The sequence below is a fragment of the Thermobia domestica genome, chromosome 14, assembly GCF_964235325.1.
Source record: "Thermobia domestica chromosome 14, izTheDome1.hap1.1, whole genome shotgun sequence".
In the NCBI taxonomy this organism is placed as follows: domain Eukaryota; kingdom Metazoa; phylum Arthropoda; class Insecta; order Zygentoma; family Lepismatidae; genus Thermobia; species Thermobia domestica.
In genome coordinates, this window is record NC_137467.1 from 196,370,226 (window position 1) to 196,390,099 (window position 19,874).

Consider the following 19,874-nt stretch of genomic DNA (forward strand, 5'->3'; position numbering starts at 1 on the left):
CATTACCAACCGTTGTAGGGTCCTGGTGTCTACTTCAGTGTCCATTGTGATTTACGTGTGAACAATAGAAAGCACAATTGAGTGCCTGAGAGTGAAAAGGGGCTATGCCACACAACTTGAAATTTTGATGTAGAAAAAAAATGAAATGAACTCTTTAAGTTTTACGTCCCACGGATATGCCGGTTAGGCTAAAGGAGACGGTTGATGTAGATACAGTTCGTTGTTAGTGCTCACATTTTTTCCAATTACCCTGTTGATATTTGAAAGTAAACAAGCCATTGCCCAATAACAATAACCATACGTTATGCATTTTGTACTTAGTCTAATAAAACTTCATTTTTCTCAAAACTATCTGTTTGTGGCATAGCCCCTTCTCACTCTCAAGCACTCATTATCATGATTTTGAAGCCAAAAGATCGAAATAGGTTCAGCTTAAAACTGCATGATCATATTGCAAATAATAAAAGTATTACACCCATCTGTGCAAAACATATTGAACATCCTTTGTGCATTTTCTCGAATGCTTGTGAGCTGTTATCACAATTTTCACGCCAAAGGAACAAGCCAATGCTGTAAAATGTGTAACAAGGTGAAATAAGTAATTAAGTAGTTTTTGTTGCTATTGTTAGATACTACTTTTCAAATTTGAACATATAGGCCTAGGCATGAAATTGGGTATACAGAAGTTTAGTTGACTTGATTTTGAGTTTAACGTCCCGTTCAGCAGCGAGGCTATATGAGACGTGGACCTACTGATGAACGTGGACTCCGAACCACTTGAGCTCCCGCCCGGAATCGAACCCGGGTCTCCCGCGCCAAAGGCGGGTATATAGAAGCATTTTCCTAAATAATATAATAGACGCAGGGGAGGGGAGGCAGCCAATCTTTTTGTACAATTAAAGACAATTAAGAAATCTGATATACTGATATCTTTATACAGACAAACCAATATTCCACTCACTTGCATGCATTTTTTTAAAAAAATGTAAAATGGGTTGCCAAGTGAAATATTTTATTATCGTTAAATACAAACTAAATACAACTTTCTTACAAGAGTGTCTATAATCTTTATTATAAATTAACTAGAAATGTTCAGTTGGAATAGTAGTCTGAAGAAGGAAGTGATATACTTCCGGAATTGTAACATTTCTAGTTAATTTATAATAAAGATTATAGACAGCCTTGTAAAAAAAAAAAGTTGTATTTAGTTTGTGTTTAAGATGGACACAAGGCCTTTTTATCATAATATCTATTCTACTATACTGTTAAATGTAGTGTGTGTCTAAGTGTCATTTAGATGTTATTTCAACGGCATGTCAGATCATGCCCTTGGGGGCATGGGGGCTCAGTGGCAGAATGGGAAGACAAAATGTCAAACATGTAGCATTTTGAAGTTTGCTGAAGTGTAAATACTTATTACAAATTGTATTTGATTCATAATTTTCACATTTTATTTGTTATAGCTTGTGCCACCTTGTTGGGAACCACTGTTCTAGATGAAATTAAGAAATATCAGGGCATAATGTTTGTACATAAATTTACAGAAGAGAGGAGAAAATATTTCTATAATCGAAACAAGACGAGAAATACGAGGTGCATTCGGAAAGTAACCTCCGATTGGTCACTTTGCGTGAAATAGTAGGGGCAGCGCTAGTATCTTTGCACAGACGTACGCGATAGATCAGTCTGCATCCAGCCGTGGTAGAGTAAAAGTTGTCTGATTACTAATTCCACTTTTGTAGCGTCTCAAAATGTGTGCTGCAATAGAAAACCCCGCCAAGTGCGAGGTGCCAGCTGTTATACGTTTTTCTTACGGCAAAACAATATTCGGCAGCAACTATTCATCGGGATTTAGCATTGAGATTTCTTGGTTTTCGGCAGCAGCTATTTATCGGGATTTAGGATTGAGATTTCTCGGTTTTCGGCAGCAGCTATTTATCGGGATTTAGGATTGAGATTTCTCGGTTTTCGGCAGCAGCTATTTATCGGGATTTAGGATTGAGATTTCTCGGTTTTCGGCAGCAGCTATTTATCGGGATTTAGGATTGAGATTTCTCGGTTTTCGGCAGCAGCTATTTATCGGGATTTAGGATTGAGATTTCTCGGTTTTCGGCAGCAGCTATTTATCGGGATTTAGGATTGAGATTTCTCGGTTTTCGGCACCTATGGCCATATTAATCCGTCACGTTTGAGGGATAACTTCCCTCGGCGAGCACACTATCCGGGGAAAGGGAAGGAAGAAAGGATTTGGGAAGACATGAAGCGGCCTGGGACTTATATGTTAGGTACCAGCCCGGCATTTGCCTGGAAGCTTTTTTCACTTTTTCGACCAAGTGCCCCCCCACGGGAATCGAACCTGGGACCGCTCGCACCGAAGGGGAGAGCGTTAGTGGTTACGCTACGCGGGGCCACGAGGAACTTTGTGTAGCGTATAGATCAAGTATTATGAGAGGAGAAGTAGTTGGTTCATTTAAAAGCGGACGAACAAACATTCATGACCTCACTCAGCTCAGGTAACTAAGGATCTTCTGAGCCACTTCAAATGGGACGTTTTCAATCATTCGTCTTACAGCCCAGATATGGCACTCAGCGATTATCATCTCTTCATGCATATCGTATGAAGAAGTAGCTTTGATCTAAGCGCTTTGGTGATGATGAAGAGCTGAAACATGCAGTCACAGGCTGTCTCAAGGCACAAGCGGATTTTTTTTATGCTGATGGCATTTCTAAGCTAATATAGAGATATGATAAGTACTTGAATGTTTATGGAAACTATGTTGGAAAATAGAGCAAAGAAGTAATTTTCACATGTATATAATAAATCCTTCATATTTACTTTCGCGTTTCCATTTTCAACCAATCGAAGCTTACTTTCCGAACTGCCCTCGTAATTCTTCGAATATCGAATCGAGACATGACTTCTACAAAATTTCAGAGACGAGAAAATCTTATTTCTCGAGTGTTATCTCGTGAGCAAAACTACACACGTGCTTCCACCGGGGAATCGAACCCTGGGTCTCCCGCGCCGAAGACACATACGTTTACCACATAACCTCGAGTGAGCTCTATATTCGTGAATCGAAATTCACTTGTTATTTTCATGAAATCCTACACACGCCTCTGTTGGCCAAGAGATCCATAGAAAACTAATCAATTTCTAAGGCAACTAGGAACGCTATTCTTGTTTGTTCCATGGTAGACCAGTATGTTGTTCCTGGTTGTTTTGTGTATCGTGTATGTTTGTATGTGTGTAGCGGTACGGCTGAGTTGTTAAATAATTCATAAAATTGAAATGCTCCTAGTGGTAAATAACAAGTAATTAGGAATATTAGCTGGTTAACGTTTAATTTGCTGTGTGATTACCCGACAAGCATTCCATCTGGTACCGGATATCATTTCTGTTTACTTTTCTCTCTCTCCCTCTCTCTCTCTCCCTCCCTCTCTCTCTCTCTCTCTCTCTCTCACACACACACACACACTCACACACTCAAATACACATGTACACTCACTTCTCCCCCTCCTCAATCTCCTTCAAATATTAATTAACATTTTGTGCTATTCTAGTTTCGCTAACTGCGAAGATTGATAAGAGCTGCGAGACCGTATATACGCTATGCGCTGAATATGAAAGGGTTTTTTGCATCTACGTGACAAAAATCTATAATCAATAAATACCGTATTTAAAAATAATTACATATTTTGCTTTGTTTTGTAAATAATAATTTTATAGCTTCTGAACAAGAACATAATACTCTTTAGATCACGCTTGCTAATTATACGATAATTTATCGTCATATACCATAATTTAAGCCTTATATAGGGGAAAGGTGAGTAAAGTGGCCACCCTAAGGATTTTTTTTTCAGTCCTATAGAAACATGCTAGCAAATAAGTATAAGTTTTGTAATGTACTTTCGTCCTTAGATATGTTTAAATGAACCTGTTTTGAAGAAGCTTTACGGAGTAATTATTGATAATTTCAAGGCATACAAAATGTCCGTTTTACCCGACCTAGTCGGCCAAAGTGGACATCGCTTCCTCACAATGTCTGTTGCTTATGGGATATCATTCGCGGTGCCATGATACGGTGTGAGAATTTAAGGACTACAATTGACTTGTTAATTTAGGAGGTTAAAGTGCATCTTTCTATCCAATAGACATCTATTAAGAGTCCACCTAATCTGAAAGACTGGCAGAAACTGTTATTATATAAAAGTAACCAAGAAAGTTCTGTCGCTTCTTCACCCACCACCTTCGAACAGTCACCTAAGACGTACCTGGAAGATCAAAAATAGTCCCCATCAGCATCGACAACCTTCTGCCATCATTCTGAAAGTCCATGGATTCCATCGCAGTAGAACTTGGTGAGCCGTAAAGCGAAGAAGATATCAAGTGCACTTTGCACCTCTACTAGGGATTTGAACTGGCCTTCTCTAAGATGATTGTCCAAGGAATGGAATAAATGATAATCGCACGGTGCAAATGATAATCCGGGGAATACGCTGGATGCAATAGTGTTTTCCATCCAAAGTGTACAATGTTGTCCCGGGTCATAATAGCCACGTGGGGCTTAGCGTTGTCCTGTAGCAAACGACCCCTTTGCGATTTAGAAGTGCTGGCTTCAGAGTTATGAGTTTTTATTGAACACGGCTCAACTGCTGAGAGTACACAGTTGCATTGACGCTCTGACGAGCTCGTGGTAGCTCCTGATGCATGATGCCGCGAACGGTCCACTAAACATACAGGATGACCTTCTTCTGGTGCATTTCTGGCTTCAGCTGTTTTGGAACCGATTCTTGGAGTGCTAACCAATGATGACGGCGTCGTAGAGCTTCGAGCAGAATCTACTTCTCATCACATGTCAACTCCCTGTCTATAATAGAAATGGCTCCTTTTTCAAACGAGATATCAAAGAAGAAGAGATGTCCGCTTGCGTTGCCTTCAGGCCCGGAGTCAAATAATGTGACCCATCGACCCACCTTGTAGTGCTTCCCAAGTTGATGGAGGTGCTGCCGAATGGTTCTCCACTCACACTGAATTGTAGTCCCAGTTCCTCACATGTCTGGCTACTGTTTGCCTCAATTGCTGCTTGAAGATCTACTTTTCGAACATTTGTGGGTCTTCCGGCACGTAGGGCGTCTTCCAGTGTTTCGTTACCGTTCTTAAATTTGTTAAACAATCGCTACATTGTCCGCATAGTCACGAGACTCTCACCAGAGGCCTGGCATATCTTTCGCCCCACTGCAGCGGCGTGTGACCCCAGTTTGAACTCATACAGTATACACGCCCTTATGACGCTCTATGAAGATCTCATGTTCACTCTGCCCTCACGCAAGTTCACGGCGTAACTGAACTGCCACAACCAGATAGTGAGTTGGATATACCCGCACAAACAATTGACCATAGCCTTATCTTCATTCGTATTGAACTTACGGTGTGAGGGCCAATCGAACACAGACCTCCACAAAAAGCGACAGAATTTTCTTGGTTACCTTTACAGTACGTTACCTTGTAGTCATAAGAAAGTTAGCTAATACTGAATACAGAGAATTCAAATAGAAGCTACCAAAACCTCACCTTTCAGTATTGTCAAATGTCTATTGGTTAACAGGACAAAATATCTTAATAAATTTCTATAATATTTCAATTAAGAATATAAGACGTAAGTCTGTATGAGCGTACCTAGCATTGCAAGTATTAAATAGGTGAACCGCTGTTTCAATATTAAAATATTAAGCCTAATTTATTAGATAATTTAGCAATATTTGTATCAAATGGAAGCGTCGAGCAAAGTGGCTATAGGCACAATGAGATGGTCACTTTACCTGCCTTTGTTTCTGACTACTTTACCCGATTGCACGCCGTACTGTACCTTTCTTTTTCGTTCTGAACAACAAAACTTAAAACTACTAAATAATAGAAAAATTATTAAGAAGCATTACATTTGATTATAAAAAATATTATAGTCATCAAATTCTATATAGTTGGGAGAAAATCATTGTTAAACTAATACTTACCTTTAGATCAACAATCGAGGAAAACGCCTTTTTCTTCATACAAGAGGAACAATAATTGGGTCTGGCCTCTTTGTAGTCTAAAATCACAATGGCAACTAGAGGAACTGATTGTACCTACTTGCGATAGGTGTCTGATATACACAGGCGAGAAAAGTGTCGATGACCATTTGCCCGAAGTGACCACATTATACTCCCTTCCCCCACGATAATACCCTTGTGATAATAGGTGAATATACAATAAGTTTAGAACATATTTATTTTTTGTAGTTTCAGAATGTGCAAATAAATTGTGCCAAGAGGTTATCAAATCAGTGAAAACTGCTAACGTACCAAAACCCTTTCCCGAGGCTGACATAAGCTACGAAGACTTCCTGGGCCGCCATGGGCTACGAAGACTTCCTTTAATACCTCCTCTGGGGCTGCTATGAGCTACGAGGATTTCTTTTAATATCTCCCCTGTGGTCGCCATGAGAAACGAAGACTTTCTTTAATACCTCACCTGGGGCCGCTATGAGCTACGAAGTCTTCTTTTAATATCTTCCCTGGGGCCGCCATGAGGTACGAAGATTTCCTTTAATACCTCCCCTGGGGCTACTATGAGCTAGGAAGACTTCCTTTAATATCTCCCCTGGAGTTGCTATCAGCTAGGAAGAGTTCCATTAATACCTCTCTGGGGCTACTATGAGCTAGGAAGAGTTCCTTTACTACCTCCCCTGGGGCTACTATGAGCAAGGAAGAGTTCCTTTAATACCTCCCCTGGAGTTGCTATCAGCTGGGAAGAGTTCCATTAATACCTCCCTGGGGCTACTATGAGCTAGGGAGAGTTCCTTTAATACCTGCCCTGGGGCTACTATCAGCTACGAAGACTTCCTTTAATACATCCCTGGGGCTACTATGAGCTACGAAGACTTCCTTTAATACCTCGCCTGGGGCTACTATGAGCTACGAAGACTTCCTTTAATACCTTCCCTGGGGCCGCCATGAAAAACGAAGACTTCCTTTAATACCTCCCCTGGGTCGTCATGAGAAACGAAGACTTTTTTAATACCACCCCTCTGAGGCCGCTATGAGCTACGAAGTATTTCCCCTGGAGCAGCCACGAGCTACTAAGACTTCCTTTAATACCTCCCCTGGGGCTGCCATAAGCTACGAAGACTTCCTTTAATACCTCCCCTGGGGCCGCACATGAGAAACGAAGAATTCCTTTAATACCTCCCCTGGGGCCATATGAGCTACGAAGTCTTCTTTTAATATCTCCCCTGCGGCCGCCATTAGATACGAAGACTTCCTTTAATACCTTCCCTGGGGCAGCCATGAGAAACGAATACTTCCTTTATTACCTCCCCTGGGGCCGCCATGAGCTACGAAGTCTTCTTTTAATAGCTCCCCTGCGGCCGCCATTAGATCCGAAGACTTCCTTTAATACCTCCCCTGGGGCCGCCATGAGCTACGAAGACTTCCTTTAATACCTCCCCTGGGGCTGCTATGAGCTATTAAGAGTTCCTTTAATACCTCCCCTGGGACTACTATGAGCTAGGAAGAGTTCCTTTAATACCTTCCCTGAGACTACTATGAGCTAGGAAGAGTTCCTTTAATACCTCCCCTGGGGCTGCTATCAGCTACGAACGCTTCCTTTAATACATACTTGGGCTACTATGAGCTACGAAGACTTACTTTAATACCTTTTCTTGGACCGCCATGAGCTATGAAGACTTCCTTTAATACCTCCCCTGGGCCGCCATGAGAAACGAAGACTTTTTTAATACCTCCCCTGGGGCCGCCATGAGCTACGAAGACTTCCTTTAATACTTCCCCTGGGGATACTATGAGCTACGAAGACTTCCTTTAATACATCCCATGGGGCCGCTATGAGCTACGAAGACTTTCTTTAATATCTCCCCTGGGGCCGCCACGAGAAACGAAGACTTCCTTTAATACCTCCCCTGGGGATACTATGAGCTACGAAGTCTTCTTTTAATATCTCCCCTGGGGCCGCCATGAGCTACGAAGACTTCCTTTAATACCTCCCCTGGGGCCGCCATTAGAAACGCAGACTTCCTTCAATATCTCCCCTGGGGCCGCTATGAGCTACGAAGTCTTCTTTTAATATCTCCCCTGGGGCCGCCATGAGAATCGAAGACTTCCTTTAATACCTCCCCTGGGGCCGCCATGAGCTACGAAGACTTCCTTTAATACTTCCCCTGGGGATACTTTGAGCTACGAAGACTTCCTTTAATACATCCCTTGCGGCTGCTGTGAGCTACGGAGTATAACTGATTCCGTGTGAGGCCTGTGCCTAAGACAAATATCCTTTATTCCTTGTAACTTTGCACTTATCGTTCACTGGAAATATTTAAAGACAGAGCAAAGACATTCAAGTACTTTGTAAAGATTTTTATAAGCTACTAGCTGAACATACGCTATTCACAAAACTGCCTCATAAAATACAATATGAAATGGATGTCGAGGTTATCACAAGATTTATTGCGGCTCTCCCAAAGATAAAAGATATATTGTTGAAATTGCGACCATAGATCCGCGTAGCGTAGTCTCCAATATTCTCGCCTTTGGTGCGAGTAGTTCTGGGTTGGATTCCAGCTGGGGACATGTGGTCGAAAAGCTGTAACACCTTTTTCAGGCCAGGCATCCTGAGCGAGGTTTTTCCTGGGTTTTCCTTATTCACATCAGGAAAATACGGGGATGGTTCCTAACATAAAGGTCCCAGGGTACTTCTTTCATTTCTCTCCAATTCCAAGGGCAGTGTGATCTCCGAAGAACGTCATCCCTCATATGTGACGGGCTAACGGCCGTAGATGCCGAAAGAACAGAAATATAAATCCTAATCCTAGTGACGGGCTAACATGGCCATAGATGCCGAAAGCCCAGAAATCTAATTTCTAATCCTAATCCTAGTGACGGTCTAACATGGCCATAGATGCCGAAAGCCCAGAAATCTAATTTCTAATCCTAATCCTAGTGACGGTCTAACATGGCCATAGATGCCGAAAGCCCAGAAATCTAATTTCTAATCCTAATCCTAGTGACGGCCTAAAATGGTCACAGATGCCAAAAATCCAGAAATCTAATTCCTAATCTTAATCCTAGTGACGAGCTAGCATGGCTGTAGATGCCGAAAGAACAGAAATCTAATTCCTAATCCTAATCCTAGTGACGAGCTAACATGGCAATAGATGCTGCACGGCAATAGAAACGTAATCCCTAATCCCGAAAACCACAACCATACTCAATATGCTAAGATAGTATAACGTGTTCACCTATTATTATATTATTATAACTCAGTATAAGTATATCTTACGTGCTTCGTCTACCAGAAACATGGTCAGTATATGGTATTGTTTTTCTTTTTTTCAAACTCAGTTTGATACTGTGAGTAAGCCTTTATACCAAAAATGTAGTGTCAAAACAATTTCTAGAGGTTACTATTCGCTTATGCGATTGTAATAACTATGTACCTATGTTAGAAATATCTAATAACTAATAATGACAACTTGTATTGGGTCTTATGTTTTGTTATAAAAGAAGCTTTACACAGTGTATTTAATACTTACACCAAGTAAGTTACAACGTGTTACATTTTCTGTAATGCTTCGCGAAATTAGTGTTATGGTCATGTGACTTTTTTGACATCGGTTACATGAGTGGTGGTGCTACTATCTCGAGTGATTGTACAAGAAACATAGCTCATAAGATTATGCTCATTTAAATATCAGAAATTGCATTATCTTCCGTCAATAAATTTTCTTCGACATTTCTCTATTAATTTATGTAGAGTCCATGTTTTTTTTTTTTTTTCAACTATTTTGCTCTTACTTCAGACTTATTGACAGTTGTTAAGATTCTTCGTTCTTAAAATTGCAAATGACGATTTTTGCTATACTGTTCAGCAAATGATTAACATGGAATAATACATACATCCAGGGCCAGATTAAGGGGAGGGCTTAGGGAAGGGGCGAGACTCCAGGTGGGCAGTTGCCTCCACTCTGATCAAAATCTAATCTGCCTATCTAAAAAGAATCATGAAGACAGAATCATCATCATAAAATAAAATATGACCAAAAATATGAAACATATTCCCTTAACTTCCCTACTGTACTTTTACAGAAATGTATTAGGTCAAGTCAGCAGGGGCCACATATATTTTATAGCCCCGTTCTTCCAGATGCGTTAATCCAGCCCTGCATACATCCATTTATATTATTCACGCAACTATGTTTACTATGCGTGCAAATAATGTTTTCTGCAGTACATAAAAACTTCCTGATATGATTCTGGTGCATTATTATTATTATTATTATTATTATTATTATTATTATTATTATTATTATTATTATTATTATTATTATTATTATTATTATTATTAAGTATTCTCCCTTTCGGCAGGTCCTGGGACTGAAGAGCTTTTCTTTTTTTAAAAAAAGTAGATGTAGGCCTGGAAATGTTTCTTCCACGTTTTTCCATCTTCAGCTTCCTCTTTTCACTTCCAATATTTTCTTCTGTTTCTCAAATCATCGATCACTTGTGTTCTTCTTCTTCCTATTCCTCGCTTCCCTCCCATCTTTCCTTCTTCGCAAAATGTGTCCAATCCAATTGGCCTTCCTACGAAGCATGCTGGTTAGAAGTGTCCTCTTCTTTCCTATCCGTTTTGAAGCATCTTCGTTTGTTCCTCTCTGTGCATTTTATCTTCTCCGTCTTCCTCCAACACCACATTTTGAAGCTCTCTAAATATTTCTTCTCTAATTTCTTTAATGTCTAACTCTCTGAACCATACAGTCCAATGTTCCACATATACCACTTGGCCAACTTCTTCCTAAGTCCAATATTGAGCCTGCTGGTTAAGAGTTATCTTTTCTTGTTGAATACTTCTTTGGCTGTGGCAATTCTTGATCTGATCTCTTCGTTTCATCTTTTAGGAACCATATTTCGTAAAACTCTGTTTATTATCGTTAGCTTAGATTACAGTAGTAGATCTAGCACGGGGTTGGGGTCCTAGGCCCCCAGTTTTTTGAGTGGCAAAATCAATTTAAGCTATTATTTATAACATATATTTGAAAGTTTATAGTATATTCATGATATACCTATCATAGTCTGGAGTCCGTCAGACCCCTCAGTTCTTACCTTCTATATCCGCCGCTTCTAGGTTACATGGAATATATTTATATATATATGTATGGATGTTCTTCAAATTATACGTAATTTCCGAGATACCAAGAACAACAGCAAGACTATTAGGCCCACCTTATTCCCCTTTAGAGGTTCCATTTAGTAAAATCCCAGTTTTATTTGGAACCAAGAATAGGAGGATATTATTTGATGTCTGTGAAACTGTCCCCACCCACACCGACACTAATTTTAAAACATATGCCATAATTAGTGCCCAATTAGTGCTGACAACCTGTAAGTTTTTTTTAAAAAATGTGCTGTTACACAGATGTAAAAAAAAAACATTCTGGGTAGGGCTAGGTTCAGGCTAGCCCCATCCAACCGACTGAGATGAAACCAATAAACTTAGAGTTAAATTAGTGCTGACGATACCACATAAATTAGTGTTATTATCAGAAGCCTAAATATATTCGAAAACAAAAAAAAAATAATGCTATGTATCTTTTGATAAAAATGAGCTATCGATTGTTTCCTTTGATGATGATGTCATATTAGGTTTTCGATTATATGTATTTGGGCTTCTGATAATAGCACTAATTTTCTTTTTATGGGGTATCGTCAGCACTAATTTAACACTAACTTGTGTATAGATTTAATCTCAATCGGTTGAGTGGGTGGGTCCAAGTTCACGGACATTATAATTCTTCAGGGTTTCAAAGTTCTGCTACTAGTAGATTTGGAGATCTGGAAAACGTCAGTAAAACTCTCAAGTCCCCGTTTCCCTGTTGTTTTTACTTTAGGAGTCGAATCTCACGAACTATCATTTTCTATAAATACCTGCAAGATTTCAAGGTTCAATTTTGAATAGTTTCGGTGATATAGCAATGAGTGAATGAGTTATTAGATTTAATCTTATCTATCTGAAAGTTGAATAAAAGTCATTCATTCTTCATTCGATTCCATTATTATTAGCTAAGATCAGAGGCTTATTTACGATTTTGTTTCGGGCGGGAGCTTTGCTACCTTTATTCCTGGAAATGTGAAAATTTTGTAAAATATTTCATTTACTTTAAAATAGTAAATAAAATTTTGTGATGAGGGGCTTATGCTCGGAAGCCCAATTCCCTTAAATACGTCACTGGCTAAAAGCATAGTGTTCATCATAATTGTGGAATTTAAAACAACAAATATTTAGCTTTAAAGTTCGCTAAAGACAAAGAATGTTGAGAGATATGATATACACATTTTTTTTTAATTCACCAATCTTTCCGAAAAAAAATTCTTTTTCAAGCAATTCAAATTTTCCGGAAATTTTACGTTTTGTATCGTTATTAAGCAAAATTTTGCACTTGCAGATGGCGCACACGTTACGCCGTGTGAAAGAGAAATGTATCCGGCCACTGGGTCAATATGGATAAGTATTATGCAGTTATTGTTATTTGTTGGTTGGTTCAGTGGCGTACGTAGAACTTCGTGAAGCGAGGTTCAAACATTTAATCTCATATTCTTTCAGAATAATCTTGTGTATGATTCTTTTTTGTATTGTGTTCAAGGCATGAGTTAACATACCAAAATCCTATATTTGAGAATAGTTCTTTTCCCATCTCGTTTTGTTAATTTATGTAGGCGCTACAAATTTTATGCTGTGAATTTTATCTTAATTTCATTTAGAAGTTATCAGAATCCTCCCGCGTCACAAAAGAACAACGAAATATGTTATAAGCAACGTTTAAACCATATTTATTATTGGAGTATATTGTGTAATGGTTTGTGTATATTAAAACGTTCGTGAATGCTCTCCAATATATTCGTACGTTCTCTTTATCAATTTATACACTGTAAAAAATCGTTGTGTTATTTCAACGACATGCCTATGTGTTAACACAATTGTGTTAAAATATAACACAAACAAGTGGTTAGAACAACTTATTCTCCATTTGGAGTTGTGTGTCAAATGCCGGTAGTTGAAATGCCACACAGCCTGCGTGTTGAATTAACACAAGTGTAGAATCTTCGGTGTTGTTTTCTGCATGATTGCCAAATATATTGGGCATCTAATTATAAAAGGCTTATGAATTGAAGCTACAGGCAAACACAGTTGAAAGAAATACTTAAACAAATCCAGGTATACGCAAAATTTCAAAGTGCAAACCGCGCGATGTGTTTTCAATTGTTTTACATAATGTTTCTGAAGAAACCCTAACAGCACAAGATGTGCTAGGCATGTGTCATTTAGGTGTTCTAAATTTATCTCCCCACATTTGATGCATTTATTGCTTCTTTTTCTAAGAGATTGTGTACTAGAAGCAACAAACGCATCAACTTTATTAGATGGCAACTGGCGCCGATCATTTGAAAGTGAATATGGAAGAACTATAAAATAAATTAAATAGACAGTCGTCATTTTGTTATAAAACTACATGGCGAGCAGATTTTATCTTATCCCGAACGGTTATCGTCAAATATACGCGGCTTAAAGGAGCATTCTGATTAGCCAAATTCAAAAGATCTCAACAATTTATCCCTCTACAAGCGACGTTTTCTTCATCGCCTTCGTGGCCAACAGCACGCGGCTAGTAATTGAAAGGTTGGTGGTGCGTTCCCCCTTCCCCCCCCCCCGCCACTGGAGTACATTTTTTAAACTTGTTTAAAGTGTTTTTTTAGACTCAGCATAATGTAAACACATTACGCATATAAGCGATTTAACGTGTTTTGGGGGAGTAATTTTCTGGTTCATTAACGCTTACGGCACGGCTCAATACCGGTTGTGTGTTAAAGACGTAACACACCCTCTGTGTTAAACGCCAACACCGCGGGGTATGTGTTGAACTAACACCGCATAGTTGTAGTCACGCTGGAACCACTGCCCTGTGTTAAAATTGAGTTGAATTAACACAAGCATTTTTTACTGTGTAGATTGCATACTAAGAATAATGTAACACTAAAGCAGCGTTTGAAATCTTAAGACTGGGGGTGCAGGGGCACGGTGACTCACTGGTAGAACGCTTACCTCTTGTGCGTGGGCACCCTGATTCGATCCTCGACCAGGTAAGGGGTTCACTCGAGCAGATGGTAGGTAAAATACGATGTGAAACATTCTTCGTGCAGGAATGATAGCGTGATTATAAGTAATTACTATCAGTGCACAGCATATTGAAATGAATTTTGAGTGATAGTAAAAGTATTGTATGTGTAAGTGTGCTCTTTCACTATTCTCGTCTGTGCTTTACATACTCCCCGTCGCTAACGCGCCTGCTCCCTACGGACCCACCCCCTTGCTACCTCTCGGGCCTGGCTGCCGCGCTCTTGCCCTGACTCGGTTAGATAGCAGTCGTGCTTTTTAGTGGCCACCTAGCGCAAATTGGTTTATGTTTTATGCACTGTAGTTTTTATGTCATACGTCCGTCCACACCGTCCACACTGTATTTATACTGACCCCTCGTGAAATCCATTTGCAAGTAGTAATGAAGCTCGTCATTTAGTGCATGGTCAACTCAACTCAATTCAACTCCTTTTTCTTGTGTGTACCACTAAAACTTATATCAACAGTATTTCTTCGAGGCATACTGTACCTCCTGGAATGCTTTATTTCCCTCTCTCCTGAATCCGGAACATACTTTTTGGGGAAAAGAACTGATCAACAAGTACTTTGAAAAGCAGGGAAAAAATATTGTGTATATACCATTCAAATATTCTCCATAAATCTTATTCATCTCATGCAGAGAATGAGCACTCTGTAGTTATTTAATACAATGCGTGATATTACATATGACAGTGATGATGAATTTTGTCATTTACACTCCGCAGTAGACATTTTCTCCCTGTCATTGTGAGCACTGAATGAAATACGAGAGCGGAAGGGATTTTCTTGTAAATATTCTCAGCTGGCGTTTATTAGCTGTTATTTTTCCGTTCTAGTATAAAACTATTGTTTGCACCTCAACGTGTGTAAGTCGTTCCCTTTGTTAACAGGGAGACATAAAAGAGAAATCATTGAGAGGTGTGGTTCCAAACACAAATATGAAACGAAAGACTAAGCACAGGCACTCAGCGTTGCTAACTGTCGCTGCTATGTAGTTAATATACTAAACAAAAATCGGAGGTAACGTTAAGAAGTCCCGTCACGGTGAAATTAAAATATCGCTAATTTTACAACAATTATGCGATATCTTCAAAAAGGTAAAAGATAATCGAAAAGTGGAACAAGAGATCTCTAGACAATATTATTTTACACCAGCTAAAATACCCATTCTTCGCATGGGGGCTGTATTTGGAAGCCAACGCTTGAGGGAGTATCACCATTCATCTCAACGACCGCGAAAACTATGGATTTGACACTAATATCGGTCATTTTGGATTATTTGTATATGTCCCGGTAACCCCCCCCCCCTTGAGACCCCCTGGTTCGAAATATAAAAAAAGAAAAACGCTTCATGTTGGTCTGGAGCCTGGACCAAGGTATTCTTGACCCAAATTTGGTATCTCTCGGTCCACTCGTCTGGTCCCTAGGCCGCACACAGGCAGACACACAGACAAACAAACTATTTTATTTATATTAAATTAGATACCGGTATCACAAATCACTTATCTACTTTCGATTTCCAGCCATTTAGAAATTCGACATTACGCGTTTATAAATGGCTGCATACGGAAAGCTACTAGGTGACTCGTGATAACGGTACCTTATGCAAAATAATATTGTTTAGTGTGCTTTTGTTCCGCATTTTGATTATCTTTTATCTATTTGAAGATATTATATAATTACTGTAAAATTAGGGGTATTTTAATATCGCAGTGATTAAGCCTCTTAAATTTAATTGGATGGTTAAATTTCCAGTTTCGCGTCCCTTTCAAAAGCAAGACTAGATCAGACTCGGACCCACGTGAGATCCGAAACATATGAGCTCACGCCGGATACCGAGATCAGGGTTCCCGCGCCGAAGAGGCATACCTAATTCAGTGGTTCTCAACCAATGTGTCGGGTCACACTGCTGTATCGTGCAGTCACATGACGTTGTGTCGCGAAATTTTAAAAAATAAGCATTTAACAATTAGTTACCCAGGCGTAGTAGTCAACGCTTCCAGCAGTAGCAACACTTCTCAGTACTATAGTCATCGCTTTATACAAGCTTTAGGCTTACACTATAATAATTTATATTATTATTAATAAGAATATCGGAAAACTGTGTCATGATATTGTGAGCGATCAGTAAAGTGTGAGCCAAAAAAGGTTGAGAACCACTATGGTAACTATATACCTATGAAGAAGTTCAGCTATACTGATTGCGACGACATTTGAAACATGGGCTCTGCAGAAATCGTAGAAGTGCTTTCCCTCATGTGCGATACATTGGAAGAATTCGGGACAATCAGTGGAGCTGCCTTCCGAACGGACACTTGAGAAAAAGTGTAACAGCAGAACTGCTGTAACAACGTTGCCAAACTTTAGAAGATTGTCATACTTTGTCAAACGAGCCTTAAAATCAAACGTTGTCAAAGATTGTCAAACGAGTTGTCAAACGTTCCCAAACTTAAGAAGATTGTCAAACGTTGTCAAACGAGCCTAAAAAGACAGCACTTAAAGAACTATAACACAAACAGCAACAATTATTCGAATTAATTGATAACAATAATAACAACAAAAATATGAAATAAGCGACCACAACAATAACAACAAAACAAAACTTAGCGTATATTCGGCAACAATGTACCCTTAGAAGATGTTCCCCATATAACGCTAGAAACAACACTGGCAAATTTTTATGGTTGGGGGTTAACGACCAGGACAGACCTTCACGTTTCATTGGGTGGTGAAATTGGTAAATCAAGGTCAAGCTTCAAGAGTCCTCGCGATCACTATAGGGTTATCATATCACCTGTCTCGATGTTGTCTGAACAGTCTCGATTTCGTGGGGGGTCCACCAGATCCGGACCTCCCCTCCCAAACTTCGTAACTTGACTAACAATTGTACACATTCTTAACACAACTATAGTTGTTTAACAGAGGAAGTACAGCTCGTATGGCATAAAGATTTGATTTTACACGGCATCTGTAATGTTTCTATTCTTTGAAAAATAAGCTAGTTCTATAACTTTTTTTCTGGGAAGATAGGTGGAAGTAATAACAACCAGTGGCGTATTTAGGGGGTGGCTTCCGGGCTTAAGCCCCCCCCCCCGAAATCTTACTTAGTATGTTAAAGTAAATGGAATGTCTTGCAGAATTTTCACATTTCCAGGCAAATCCCCTCCCCCCTCCGAAAGTTAGCAAAGCCCCTCCCGAAACAAAATCGTAAATACGCCACTGTTAACAACAGTACTTACCATCGTTTCGGATGCAAAGTAACACATATTCAATACTAAAGAAACGTACTGGGGTTCCCAGCTCCAAACTTTGGAATTCTCCCAACAAAAATTTCTGGGTGTGTGCCTGTTAGTGTAGATTTCATTTCAATATGTCGTGTGCTTTTCATATAGCATCAATGTTCAGGTTTTTAAAAAATGCCAGAACGAACTTTAAAAGAATAGATTTTTTTCTTATTAACTTCTACAGGCTTTATGCCAATTGTTCTATGTACTTTATACTTTATTACTATACTCATTAAACAATTCTTGTAATTATGTCTAGCCATTTATAATTTCCTTGAGTACTAAATTTTTCCCTCATGTTTTGTTTAAGGGGGCAGACTACTAAATATTTTTGAAAAACTAATATTTTTTTCTTTTGCCCGTTTTTCGTAGGTGGAAAGAGGTAATAAAATGTAACTTATCACAATAATAGATAATAATGTTATTCTACACTCAAAAATATGAATTGGGAGAATTTTCAGTGTTGCTATCCATAGAAATTACAGTGTGACCAGAATTTGAATTACTCAAAAATCTAGGTAAACACAGCAACTAGAAAAATGGACTCAACGGTAATTGATGACTTATCATGCTGTCTATGTTCCTTGTTTACTACTTTTTAAACAATGTTTCTATTTATTTTGTAATAATTTATGTAAGTTTTATAAAATAAATAGAAATATTATTTAATAAGTAGTAAACAAGGAACATAGACAGCATGATAAGTCATCAATTACCGTTGAGTTCATTTTTCTACTCGCTGCCTTAACCTAGATTTTTGAGTAATTCAAATTCTGGTCACACTGAAATTTCTATGGATGGCAACACTAAAAATTCTTCCGATTCGTATTTTCGGGTGTAGAATTATCTATTATTGTGGTAAGTTACATTTTATTACCTCTTTCCACTTACGAAAAACGGGCAAAAGAAAAAACTATTAGTTTTCAAAAATATGTAGTAGTGTGCCGCCTTAAGAGTTCTGTTAAAACGAACTACGATGTTTTACGAAGACATATGCTCAAAATGGAGGGCGCAAAATTGAAAAATTCGCAAAATATATATCTCTCTCTGACTTACAGTTCCCGAGACATGGCTCCTTAAATCTTCCGAAATCCGAACTCTTTTGGTCAACATCTGGGTAATGATGGCCAGTTGGATAGTGGCCACCAGTTACTATTTGGTACCAAAATGTTCACCATCTTCTTAGGTATTGACCAACACCAATATCATCTCTGTATGACTTACGGTTTCTGAAATATGGGTCCTTCAATCTCCCGAAATCAGAACTTTTTTGGCTAATATCTCGGGAACGGTAAGAGTGACGCGAAAAATTCCATCACTTCTTTCAGATAGTTTTTGGTGCTCTATCGAATGGAGGGCTCAAAATTTTTAAAAATTCAAATAACAGACACACACACACACAGAGAGAGAGAGAGAGACATAGAAAATTAAGTAACGAACTTAAGTTCGTTGAAAATCTTTCTTCGTTTCTTATTTTCTGGAAAACTAAGCACGAGAATCTGAATTGCACAATGTCATTTTGTTTACCTCAAAGAGATCTTTTGATTGGTGTATGTTTTATCTTTGGATTGTTTTTAATTTTTATTGACTTTCTTCGTAGAACATGTGAATCGAACCTAGTTGGTAACCCTGAATGGCTGTAAAGGGGTGTGGGTGGAAATTCTCTTTGGATTTGTATGGCAGTGGACAGACACTACAGGAAACACAATCAAAAGTTGGGGAGGGGGAACAGAAAGAAAGCATGACGAATATGCCACGGGAGGAAGGGAAAGGGAGGTGGCTATGACTACCTGAATTGGTTCACGTGTTTGACTCAGTTTTCTGATAACAACCCTCCAACCACTACATTTTTCTTCGGTTTCCGTAGGGAGTTCGCGGGGTGCAGTTAATATAACACGAGATTTTTTTTTCTTTTCTGTCTAATGGAAACATGTGGTTTGTGAGTGTCTTGAGCCTCTATCTTTTACCTCTATACAGGTGTTGTTGTGACACGCGTCCTGTTATTTGTAGTCTGTGATCGCGTACGGATTCACAATAATTTTGTGTTCTATTTTCAGATCTGTGTGTTGTGAGAGGATTTTGTCCAATTGCTGACAACGCTACAAAGGGCACAAAATTGGTGAGTTAACACATAATTATCATATTAACACATAGCTTAACAACTCTTCGTGCGTGATCAAAAATCCGTTTGAGTGTCAAGGAAAAAACATTTGATAATAAATAATGGACAGAACTGAGCTATTTTGTAATCTTCTATCTATTAAAATGCTACAGTACCAATTGAGAGCGACCGAGCTCTAACCTGTAAGCTTACCTGTCAAACCTTTGATTTACAGTTAATTGTGATTTCACGTTTATAATAAAGACAAATA

At 38.9% G+C, this 19,874-nt stretch overlaps 1 protein-coding gene across 1 annotated transcript in view; it reads left to right on the top strand.

Moving 5' to 3' along the window:
- The window catches only part of LOC145670521 (uncharacterized), a 1,332,296-nt gene that overhangs the window by 865,521 nt on the left and 446,901 nt on the right, over positions 1–19,874 (top strand). Inside the window, exon 3 of the mRNA XM_081739291.1 lies at positions 19,560–19,621. The gene's annotated coding sequence lies outside the window, so the exon portion shown is untranslated. The remainder of the gene's footprint in view (positions 1–19,559; positions 19,622–19,874) is intronic.